The 13,266-nt window shown below is 41.6% G+C and overlaps 1 protein-coding gene across 2 annotated transcripts in view; it reads right to left on the bottom strand.

The window, feature by feature from the left end:
• Positions 1 to 13,266, bottom strand: part of slc6a2 (solute carrier family 6 member 2) — a 118,027-nt gene that overhangs the window by 92,366 nt on the left and 12,395 nt on the right. Inside the window, exon 3 of one of the 2 annotated variants that reach the window (XM_062023920.1) lies at positions 8,390 to 8,458. The exons of the other annotated variant lie outside the window; for it this stretch is intronic. The gene's annotated coding sequence lies outside the window, so the exon portion shown is untranslated. The remainder of the gene's footprint in view (positions 1 to 8,389; positions 8,459 to 13,266) is intronic. 2 annotated transcript variants of the gene reach the window in all.

Genomic DNA, 13,266 nt, shown 5'->3' with positions numbered 1-13,266 from the left:
TTGTTTGTTCGTGAATGTGCCCTGCGATGAGGTGGCGACTTGTCCAGGGTGTACCCCGCCTTCCGCCCGATTGTAGCTGAGATAGGCTCCAGCGCCCCCCGCGACCCCGAAGGGAATAAGCGGTAGAAAATGGATGGATGGATGGATGGATGTTCGTGAATGTGACAATCTTCCAGTCTTTTGATCAAATGTGTTACTCTTACATTGAACAATGCAGAACAACATGTATTCAAATTGAAAGAAAACAAACAAAGAATCTACAAAAGAAAGTACATTTACAAATCTAATCATGTTTAGCATTTTGTTGAACTCAATTCTTATTTCTCCCACAAAGTTATTTCTCTCTCTTACAGTGTCCGTTGCAATACATTATGCAAATGAGATGATGACATAATATAGCAACTACTAGCAATTTTTTTAAGACAGCCAATAGCTGCTTTTCTTAGTGGGGGATTGGCAACACGTATTACGCATGTACTACCATCAGAGTGACATATTGTGTATGTACATAAATCAATAATATGCATGTTTACATACATATATTCCTACATACACAATCATACAAATAGACACCCACATCACAAAACACAGCACACTAATAAAGCTGAACCTAATTTTACCATAACAATGTAAAAGGTCAGTATCGCCCGTTATTCTCTTTTCACGCGTCTTTATCTCCTTTCTTTTGTAATTCAAGTATTCATTATGTATGCACTGTTGCATTTGGGATCAATACTAGGACCAAATCTGTTTAATCTTTATATAAACGACATTTGGAAAGTTACAAAGGACTTGAAGTTAATATTATTTGCAGATGATACAACTGTGTTTTGTTCAGGAGAGAACACACAGAAGCTAATACAAATAATAACAGAAGAAAGGAACACATTCAAAAAGTTGGTTTGACAAAAATAGACCACCTTTGAATCTCAGTAAGACTAAAATAGTTGTATTTGGTAACAGTAGAAGGGAAAGTCTATCCATCTATCCATCTTCCTCCGCCTATCCGAGGTTGGGTCGTGGGGGCAGCAGCCTAAGCAGGGAAGCCCAGACTTCCCTCTCCCCAGCCACTTCGTCCAGCTCCTCCCGGGGGATCCCGAGGCGTTCCCAGGCCAGCCGGGAGAGATAGTCTTTCCAACGTGTCCTTGGTCTTCCCCGTGGCCTCCTACCGGTCGGACGTAGAGCTGGTCCACAGTTCCACGACCAGGACGAAAACCACACTGTTCCTCCTGAATCAGAGGTTCGACTATCCGGCGTAGCCTCCTCTCCAGTACACCTGAATAGACCTTACCGGGAAGGCTGAGGAGTGTGATTCCACGATAGTTGGAACACACCCTCCGGTTCCCCTTCTTAAAGAGAGGAACCACCACCCCGGTCTGCCAATCCAGAGGTACTTCCCCCAATGTTCACGCGATGTTGCAGAGTCTTGTCAACCAAGACAGCCCCACAGCATCCACAGCCTCAAGGAACTCCGGGCGGATCTCATCCACCCCCGGGGCCTTGCCACCGAGGAGCTTTTTAACTACCTCGGCAACCTCAGCCCCGGAAATAGGAGAGCCCACCACAGATTCCCCAGGCACTGCTTCCTCATAGGAAGACGTATTGGTAGGGTTGAGGAAGTCTTTGAAGTATTCCCTCCCCGGATCCACAACATTCGCAGTCGAGGTCAGCAGAACACCATCCCCACCATACACGGTGTTGACATTGCACTGCTTCCCCTTCCTGAGGCGGCTAATGGTGGTCCAGAATCGCTTTGAAACCGTCTGGAAGTCCTTTTCCATGGCTTCCCCGAACTCCACCCATGTCCAAGTTTTTGCCTCCGCGACCGCTGAAGCCGCACACCGCTTGCTTGACCTGTCGGTACCTGTCTGCTGCCTCCGGAGTCCTATGAGCCAAAAGCACCCGATAGGACTCTTTCTTCAGCTTGACGGCATCCCTCACCGCTGGTGTCCACCAGCGGGTTCTAGGATTACCGCCACGACAGGCACCAACCACCTTGCGGCCACAGCTCCAATCGGTCGCCTCAACAATAGAGGTACGGAACATCATCCACTCGGACTCAATGTCCAGCGCCTCCCTCGTGACATGTTCAAAGTTCTCCCGGAGGCGGGAATTGAAATTCTCTCTGACAGGAGACTCTGCTAGGCGTTCCCAGCAAACCCTCACAATGTGTTTGGGCCTGCTAGGTCTGTCCGGTATCCTCCCCTACCATCGCAGCCAACTCATCGCCAGGTGGTGAACGGTAGAAAGCTCCGCCCCTCTCTTCACCGCGCCCGGGCGAAGGCTTAATCAGTTCGCGCTCATAGACTTAGATTGGTCAGATCTAGTCTAGCGGTTGGTGCCAAAACCCCAAATATTTACAGTCCAAAACCAGGAGGGCGTGCCTGGGCAAGGATGGTTTCGCCCTATTGTAGTGAGAAAAACAACTGTTTTGATGTGTCCAAAACATGAGACCGCAAATCCGATGACACAACTACAAAGTCGATCATGGAACTGTGGCCTAGGGTGTCCTGGTGCCAAGTGCACATATGGACACCCTTATGTTTGAACATGGTGTTTGTTACGGACAATCTGTGACGAGCACAAAAGTCCAATAACAAAACACCACTCGGGTTCAGATCCGGGCAGCCATTTTTCGCAATCACGCCTCTCCAGGTTTCACTGTCGTTGCCAATATGAGCGTTGAAGTCACCCAGTAGAACGAGGGAATCACCCGGGGGAGCACTCTTCAGTACTCCCTCAAGTGAATCCAAAAAGGGCGGGTACTCTGAGCTGCCGTTTGGCACGTAAGGACAAACAACAGTCAGGACCAGTCCCCCCACCCGAAGGCGGAGGGAAGCTACCCTCTCGTCCACCGGGTTGAACTCCAACATGCAGGCTTTGAGCCGGGGGGCAACAAGAATTGCCACCCCAGCTCGTCGCCTCTCACTGCTGGCAACGCCAGAGTGGAAGAGAGTCCAGCCCCTCTCGAGAGAACTGGTTCCAGAGCCCTTGCTGTGCGTCGAAGTGAGTCCGACTATATCTAGCCGGAACTTCTCCACCTCGCGCACTAGCTCAGGCTCCTTCCCCCCCAGCGAGGTGACGTTCACGTCCCAAGAGCCAGCTTATCAATCAATCAATCAATCAATGTTTATTTATATAGCCCTAAATCACAAGTGTCTCAAAGGGCTGTACAAGCCACAACGACATCCTCGGTACAGAGCCCACATACGGGCAAGGAAAACTCACCCCAGTGGGACGTCAATGTGAATGACTATGAGAAACCTTGGAGAGGACCGCATATGTGGGTAACCCCCCCCTCTAGGGGAGACCGAAAGCAATGGATGTCGAGTGGGTCTGACATAATATTGTGAAAGTCCAACACATCAGTGAAAGTCCAGTCCATAGTGGGGCCAGCAGGAACCATCCCGAGCGGAGACGGGTCAGCAGCGTAGAGATGTCCCCATCCGATGCACAGGCTAGCGGTCCATGATGGCAGGTGAGGCCGAGCAGAGTGAGCAGAGTAGAAAAGAAAAGAAAAGAAACGGCAGATCAACTGGTCTAAAAAGGGAGTCTATTTAAAGGCTAGAGTATACAAATGAGTTTTAAGATGAGACTTAAATGCTTCTACTGAGGTAGCATCTCTAACTTTTACCGGGAGGGCATTCCATAGTATTGGAGCCCGAATAGAAAACGCTCTATTGCCCACAGACTTTTTTTGGGCTCTGGGAATCACTAATAAGCCGGAGTTCTTTGAACGCAGATTTCTTGCCGGGACATATGGTACAATACAATCGGCAAGATAGGCAGGAGCTTGACCGTGTAGTATTTTATACGTAAGTAGTAAAACCTTAAAGTCGCATCTTAGGTGCACAGGAAGCCAGTGCAGGTGAGCCAGTATAGGCGTAATATGATCAAACTTTCTTGTTTTTGTCAGAAGTCTAGCAGCCGCATTTTGTACCATCTGTAATCTTTTAATGCTAGACATAGGGAGGCCCGAAAATAAAACGTTACAGTAATCGAGACGAGATGTAACGAATGCATGGATAATGATCTCAGCATCGCTTGTGGACAAAATGGAACGAATTTTAGCGATATTACGGAGATGAAAGAAGGCCGTTTTAGTAATACTCTTAATGTGTGACTCAAACGAGAGAGTTGGGTCGAAGATAATACCCAGATTCTTTACCGAGTCGCCTTGTTTAATTGTTTGGTTGTCAAATGTTAAGGTGGTATTATTATTATTATGTAGCCAAGGATCCAGTGGCGTGCAGTCACTAGAGGCAGGGGAGGCACGGCCTCACCTGCCATCATGGAAAGAAAAAAAAAAAGTAAAAATAAAAAAAAAATAAATAAATTGTTATATGTATCCAGTGATTATACTAAAGTTATTTTCCATTTAACTTCACCAGTTTTAGATTATTTTTATTTTTATTTTCACATTTTCCGTTCAAATACTGAGAAGAGACGGTGCGGTGATCAGCAGCCAGTTGAGGCATGTCACTGATTTGTGCCTCAACATGGATTGTGCGCAATGACTCGGCTAACTGCTGGCCTGCTGTGCAGTGAGACCGTATTGCTATATGAATTATATTATACATTTCCATAGTTTAGTTAGCTGAGGTATATAATGTACAGTGTATTTTGTCAACAACTGTATGTGTGTAACGTATTTCTTGTGCTGAGCGATTATAAAACTCTGCTGCGAAGATGCACTGTGAGAGGCTCGTCTCATAACCCCGCCTCCTGGTGCCAAGCACCTCCGCCGCAGAATGCACCGCCCGACGGGAGCGCCGCGGCCACACCAACCAAAGCCCACACCCAAACCCTCCACGTGCAAGACCGAATCCACCCAAAAAAAGTCACTTAACAAGAAGCCAAAAAGTGCAAAAACAACAATGCTCGCGCTGGAGGAGCCGCTAACGACCGCAGGGACACAACATTAGGTACACCTGCAGACTGCAGCACGGATGTCATATTTCATTCATTCACAACTCTTCCAACACGAACACCACTGTTCCCGCACTTATAAGTAAAGGTAAGACCATAATAACGTTTTTTTAATTAAATGTGCTTTTTTGTGTGCTACAGTTTGTAAGTGTAAAGTTAAGTTAAAGTACCAGCACACTAGGTGTGGTGAAATTTGTCCTCTGCATTTGACCCATCCCCTTGTTCACCCCCTGGGAGGTGAGGGGAGCAGTGGGCAGCAGCGGCGCCGTGCCTGGGAATAATTTTTGGTGATTTAACCCCCAATTCCAACCCTTGATGCTGAGTGCCAAGCAGGGAAGAATGCTGGTATGAGCTTTTAAACATAACCCGTTAACTGCTGCCAATCAAATAGTGAATAAGATACTCTTTAGGGTTCATAAGTTTGTAAATCTGACTGTGATGAAGTCAGTGCCTCACCTGACATGAACCTCACCGCACGCCACTGCAAGGATCGGACCCCCAAGTGCCCTGCCTTTGGCTTCCGCCCAGCTCACTTTGCACCCGACCTCTATGGCCCCTGCTATGGGTGGTGAGCCCATTGGAGGGGGGACCCACGTTGCCTCTTCGGGCTGTGCCCGGCCGGGCCCCATGGGGACAAGCCCGGCCACCAGGCGCTCGCCATCGTGCCCCACCTCCGGGCCTGGCTCCAGAGGGGGGCCCCGGTGACCCGCGTCCGGGCGAAGGAAATCTGGGTCCTTTGTTTGTATTTTTCATAGAGGTCTTCGAGCTGCTCTTTGTCTGATCCCTCACCTAGGACCAGTTTGTCTTGGGAGACCCTACCAGGGGGCATATAGCCCCCGGACAACATAGCTCCTAGGATCATTGGGACACGCAAACTCCTCTACCACGATAAGGTGGCAGCTCAGAGAGGAGAAAAGAGAGAAGGGAAAGTCAAACACATATAAATAGACAGAGTAGATATTGAAAGGGTAAAAGAAAACACATTTTAGGGTGTAATAATAGATGATAAAATGAACTGGAAACCTAATGTAAAAAATATACAACATAAAGTAGCAAGAAACACGTCAATAATAAATAAAGCAAAATATGATCTGAACCAAAAATCCCTTCATATTCTCTACTGCTTGCTAGTGTTACCATATCTGAGTTATTGTGCAGAAATATGGGGAAACAACTACAAATGTGCGCTCCATTCACTAACTTGGTTACAAAAAAGATCAGTTAGAATAATACATAATTGTTGGATGTAGAGAACATACAAACACTTTATTTATTAAATCACAAATATTGAAATTCAACGATTTGGTGCATTTGCAAACAGCTAAAATTATGCACAAAGCAAACTATAATCTGCTACCCAAGAATGTACATTTCTTGTCAACAAAAGATGAGAAATACAACCTCAGAGGAAATTCTAATTGAAAACATTTGTATGCACGTACAACACTTAAAAACGTTAGCATATTTGTATGTGGAGATAAATTATAGAAGCAATTAACTAAAGAAAACAAAGACAGCACCAATATGATTCAGTTTAAGAGACAGTTCAAACTACAAATGCTCACTAAGTACAAAGAAGAACAATTATGATGAACATCTTGAAACGTTTTTTTTTTTTTTGGAGATAATGATTATTTATGTATTTAATATTTGTTTACTTACTACGGTATAAATGGGATAAAACTGCTATGATGTGAAAAGGGGCCGGATTAAAAAAGTTCTTCTTCTTCCTACTCCTTTTCGGAAGTGCTGTAATTAAACAACTGGAAATATGCAATGACTTACATTGTATCGTGTATGCATGTTCGAAATAAACTGAAACTGAAATCCTGAAACTGAAGCGATTGTAATGTTGATAATAAAGGTAATTATTATTATTCATTATCAATATTGTTGATTATATTAGTATTTTCTTTTGCTCCGTTTGTAGTGCAATAATGTTCATTCTCATTACTGTGTATCACCGTGTACTTCACTAATTTGTTCTTTTTTTATGACTTTTGTTATCTTATTTGTATACTGTATATTGTATTTTGCTGTTGTGTTTGTTTTTTGTTGTCGTCTCTCTATCTCGTCCCCGCATTTTTTTCTTTTTTCCTTTTTACGCCAGTGCTATTATTTTTCTGACTAATACACCACATGCTGGTGATGTCATTAAATCCCCAAAGTAATGTAGTATGACACCCTATAAATCATATTAACTTGAAGTTCTTTAAACATTAGCTCATGCACGCTGTACAAAACACCAACTGTAACTTTAGGGTGTACAGTCAAATCACCACGGATTTCGGTGCACACCTTTAGGGGCGTTCAATCGACCGCAACTGGACTGTTTAGTAGGCTTAATCAGTTCGCGCTCATAGACTTAGATTGGTCAGATCTAGTCTAGCGGTTGGTGCCAAAACCCCAAATATTTACAGTCCAAAACCAGGAGGGCGTGCCTGGGCAAGGATGGTTTCGCCCTATTGTAGTGAGAAAAACAACTGTTTTGATGCAAACTAGCAATCCTAACTGTCAAAGCCAAAGACAGGCGATAAAGTGGAATTTCCGCCTGGTAGTATTGAGGTATTGTGTGGCAGAACGATTGCTGTGGATCGACTACTACCAATCCAAAAAAGTCGTAATCCCCCACGTAAGCATTCAGTTCAGTCCAGTTGCGATCGATTGAATGCCCTGAGATGACAATGACCTTGATAAATGAGAACATTCATAGACAGATTTAGAGTGCTGACAATCACATACACGTAAAATCCGAGCAAACTTGGTTGAAAACTATTCCCGCCGTCTATGCAGAGGCAAATCAGCGACAAACTGTTCATAACTATTCGCCCATACTATTTGTCTAATGATTACAAAATTGAAGGGGCGACAAAAAACGAGGATATTGTACCAAATGGGTGACAATGGCAATAAACACATTGACAAGCCGCCTCGAGAATGACTTTGAATGCATAATTTACACAAAAACTCCCAATTTTGCATGAAACCGGATAAGTATATCTTTTTTTTACAATTCAGACTTTATCTGTTTCTTCTCTGCACTAAAGTGATCAAATTACAGTTTTTCTAAGAAGCCGTAAAAGCATTGTGTTCCATGTGTAATTCAATTGCACATCAGCTTTTGCCAGGGGGAATGATTTCTATTAGATATGCTTGATCAGTTCATCCCATTAAAGTCAATGAATGTCCTCTTTGCTCTTCGGGGGTTTGTTTTATAAAAGCCTAATAGGCTCGGTTGTTGTGTTTGTGGAGATTGATTAACTGCAGCGGTGGCCCAGTAAAGGAACAGGTAACAAGAAAAGATCATATTACTGTTGTTGTGCTTGTTTTCTGTGGGGGGGGAGTTGTGTTATCAGCCATTAGATGCAACTCGGACTGGTGCGTGTGCACACAACTGAGCACCGGTGGGGATTGAACCCATAACATTTACGCTTAAATTGTAAGGTGCGTCCTTGTTTACCTTGCTGGTCCTCTCTTGTCCTGGTCTTAAGGTTCTGGTCTCTCTGCTTGTTGACCTTTGCATGAGAAGCTAATGAAAGAAGACATGGACCTCTTAGCAGTCACAGGATGGACCTCAGGAGCATCCAGCTACGGTCACAACCTACTGTCGTCTTGACCCACACAAGCTGGTATTATTGTCAAATACTTCCATGTATGTGCAAAGTCAAAGATGTAAAAGCTTGCACTCTTTGGGGGAAGAGTGTTTGTAAGGTTTGCTGTGGAGTTTTTAGATCCATATTTGAAATATCACTGATGTTGCACCTAACAGGGATCGTGGTTAGTAAAAAAACGGGGCCTTCTCCAATCAGCTTCCGCCAAGTTGGAAGCAAAAAATAGTTCAAAACCAATTGGAAGGATAAATAAATATTGAGATTCAACCAGAAACAGACTTTTGACATCAGAAGCTAATTCAGGTTTATAGTGACAAATCATTGAAAAACTAGCTCGTTAGCAATAATAATTTCCTTATTAATAATTTTTACAGCAAAAGGGAAGCCAATCATTAGTGCGTCCAGCAAATACCAGAACAGTTTTGTTTTTTTTAATTGTTATCAATAAATAGATGTCTTAAAGTTAAAAATGTATCTACCGTTGGTTGATACAGTATATTAGCAATAGTTTGATGTGATTGAAGGGTTTTGACAGAAGTCACATCCTGTCCACCAGCACATTTAGGTAGGTCAGAAAGTGTTAGGGTTGAGTGCATGAAAGAAGCCATTTTTGTAGTAGGGGAAACACAGGTGAACCAAAAAACAAAGATGTGCAGCTGGGAAGTGCACAAAGGGCAAACACGCAAAGCAAACAAAGCAAATGATTTGGCCCTGTAAGAAGCATAAAAAGCATCCTGATTGGCAACCAGGGACAGAGGAAAGAACCACAGCTCATACCACAGGGATGGAGGTAAATAACAAAAAATAAGAGCGCTGGACAAGAAATAATACAAAATACAAAAAACTAATAATAAATGTCATGTGAGATTATGAAACAAAGGGTGATTTGACTAAATACAGGAGTCACCATCCTCTCATTTTACATGCTTAATTAGGTAAGAAATTTGTTTTGCTCACTTCTATCTCTAAATGCTTGTTGTGAAATGAAAAACATACTGACCATTGATAGATCTAAAGGGAACACACGGAAAGGTTGTTGTTGAGAGGATGCAATGCGATGACAGAAGTCACTATCCTCTCATGTTGCATGTTTAGTCAGGTAAAAAGTTGTTTTGGCATGTGTCTACCTGTATATACAGTACATGTTTTAAAATGAAAATTATACTTACTATTGATAGATTTAATCAAATCAAATCAACTTTATTTATAAAGCACATTTAAAATTTACCACAGGGGTAGCCAAAGTGCTGTACAATGGGCAGGTTAAAAGATAATACGAGTACCGAGCAAACACAACACAACACAAACAGAACACGATAAAAAATAAATAAATAAAATAAATAAAACAAAAAAAACAAGGTTCACAGCAGGTGTATTATGGGGCGCCATTGCAGGATGGATATCACTCAGTGTTAAAAGGCATGGAATAAAAGCATATTTTTAAGAGAGATTTAAAAACAGGAAGAGAGGAGGCTTGTCTAACACTCAGAGGTAGGTCGTTCCAGAGCTTGGGAGCAGCAGCGGCGAAAGCTCTGTCACCTGTAAGCTTCAGCCTTGTGTCAGGGACTGTCAGTAGCAGCTGATCGGCTGATCTTAGGGATCAGGTGGGGCAGTAAGGCTGAAGGAGGTCGGAGAGATATGTTGGCACGAGGTTGTTTAGACATTTAAAAACAAAAAGAGTTTAAAGTTGATTCTGTAACGCACAGGGAACCAGTGAAGGGACGCTAATATAGGGGTGATGTGCTCACGTCTGCGGGTCTGTGTTAGCAGACGAGCAGTAGAGATTTAACAAAAACAAATGGAAATGTTGGTGTTGAGGTGTGTCGACAGAAGTCACCGTCCTGTCATATAGCATGTCCGAATATTGTCTGCACATTTTCCATCAATAAATTAATGTTTTCAATTGTACAAAAAACAAACAAATTTTAGATTAATATAGATTTCTCAGGTTGTACTGTGAGTTTGAAGCTTGTTGACAAAAGTTATTATCCTGCCATTTTGCATATTTAGAAAGGTTAGAGAGTTGCTTTTACATTATTTCAAATGTTTTGCTTTATAATAAACATCATTTAGGTGGAATAAATGGGTATAAATTGACACTTTTGGAAAAGAGTAGAATAAAGTAAATAGAGTGATGAGTTTTGTTGACTGAAGTCATTATCCTATCATTTTGCATCGTTTAATGAGATAAAAAGATGCTTTGTTTGAATCAATTAATGCATGCTTTTAAACTGAAAAATATATGTACCACTGACAGATTTAATGGAACATGGGAATGTGATGAGGTGTGTGTCATTTTGCACGTTTAGTAACTGGATGTCAAAACGTTGTTTGCACATTTCTCACTGATAAATGCATGTTTTAAATTGAACAATACATGATTTGCAGTAAATCGCTGTCAAGTCACAGTTCTTATATTGTGCTGTGAGTCCAAGTTGTGAGGGGGTGATGTGGTGCGTTGACTGGAGTAACTATCCATTCATTTTGCACGATCATTGCACATACAATTGTGGTTTGAATTGAAACATTTCATTATTATGTTTATGTTGATGTTAAGTTATAGTTCTTCAATCAATCAATCAAACAATCAAACTTTATTTATAAAGCGCTTTTCATACATAAAAGAAATGCAACGCAAAGTGCTTTACAAAATTAAAAAACAATACATTATCACATACGTACGCACGGATACAGATACCAAACACAAACACACACACATAACATACACAAATATGCAACTATATGGACAAATGATTGCATGGCTGAGTACAGAGGAGACATGTGGGTAAACACTATCACAGGAGCCATCTGCACCAGGAGGTCATCAGACCATGGCCACCAGGATGCTGACACAAAAGCGACCCCACAAGCACGGCCGATAACCCCTGAGGCAGATGGCTCATCTGAGGAACGTTGAATAATAAAAATAATACAACTTGTAAAATAGTAAGAACCATGAGTAGAGATAAAGAATAAAATACAAGTAAGACATATGAAGATTAATAAAAAAATAAAAAATAAAAATATATAGACAGTAAATAAATAATAAATAAAACTAAATAAAATCTTGCATAACTATTAAGATAAACAGTAAAATACAAATTACTTCAATAAAATAATTAAAATATAGAAAGCACCGTGAATTAGATTTGTGTTGGCAGAACTCACCATCCTGCAATTTTGCATATTTAGTTTGGTTGAAAAAGTTATTTTTCAAAATGTTTCTATTCACAGTATATACAAATATACTTATTATAGATCAATTTAATGGGAATACTGTACAGGCTGTGATTAGGTCTGTGGACAGAAGTCACCATCCTCTCATTTTGGATGTTTAATGAAGAGTTGTATTTGATTGCAATAGTTGAAAATGTTGGGATTTGTCTATTATTATAATTGTGTGCATCGGTTCCCAAGTAAAAGCATTTAAAGTCGCCTACGTGGGGTGTCCTGATTTTTTCACATGACCATGTTGTAATAATATCTTTCATCAACAGCTAATATAGTAATTAAATTTAGGTACGAGGAGCGCACAGCAGTGCTTTGTGGTAACTTATCTTCCCCTCACAAATGAGAACACGCCGTAAGTCCTCAAAGATTCTTAAAGTACCATAACCACATTAAGGGTCATGGAATTACCAGGATGTATGTTTGTTTTTCCTCAAAGCCATTTAAAGCTGCTGAAAAGTGTGGTTAAGCGTCTCTTTCTGCAGCTTTTGCTGGTAGTATCTGTAAACATATAAGCGCCTCAGTAATGTTAAGCCTCGATTCCATGCATTGGCTGCGAAACACATGACTGAAGGTGTCCACAGCGACAAAGACATGATTTAGGTCAAAACACCAAGCACAAGCCGGAATGACGTTTAAACTAATGACCTGTCTGGAAAAGTCTCTTCCGCTACATGTGCTCAGGGGGACTTGGAACCCCATTCAAACTCTTACATTAAGAGCACAACAGGGAGTGAACCTGAGTTAGCTATGTCGTTTGAATGGTGGCTTGTAATTAGGGAGGGGGGGGCACAGAAAAGGGAGGACCGTGAGAGCGAGGAAAAGCCAATGAAAGTTTGACCGCTTGATACCTTTAACACCGAACACTGAAGTATGAAGATGGATTGCGGACATTAAAGCAGTCAGACGAGGAATGTTTTTTTTTCAAATAATTAATATATAAATCAATTAAATGAATCATTAAACGTCTCCATTGGCAATAAAAATGTTAAATAATGTAGTCTCAAATAATTCCATAGTGAAATATAAGCTTTAATATTTGACATTTACAATTACCGTTCATCATTTTACATATTTAATTGCATTTTTCCAGATTTAATGGTATTTTTTTATGCATTTAAAGCGTTTTTTTTTTCTGTGCATTGAACTGCTGCATGAATTGAATGACTCTGTCAAAGTCATCCACCCAAAAGGCGGTAGTCAATGAGTTGACACTATGAATCACATGACTTAATAGAAAATGTCACAACTAAAATAGGGAGATTTTTTTTCTAAATGAGTCATTTCCACTTGTTGCTAGGCAGAGTTCTCAGGGCTCAATTATCACTGCCCAATCGATCATTAAAAAAATGGCGGACACAAGCCATGCCCTCTATGGCAGGGGTCGGCAACCCAAAATGTTGAAAGAGCCATATTGGACCAAAAATAAAAATAAACATCTGTCTGGAGCTGCAAAAAATTAAAAGCCTTATATAAGTGTTATACTGAAGGCAACACA

Source organism: Entelurus aequoreus, linkage group LG02, assembly GCF_033978785.1.
Source record: "Entelurus aequoreus isolate RoL-2023_Sb linkage group LG02, RoL_Eaeq_v1.1, whole genome shotgun sequence".
NCBI lineage: Eukaryota > Metazoa > Chordata > Actinopteri > Syngnathiformes > Syngnathidae > Entelurus > Entelurus aequoreus.
This window is presented reverse-complemented; position numbering and strand designations above follow the sequence as displayed.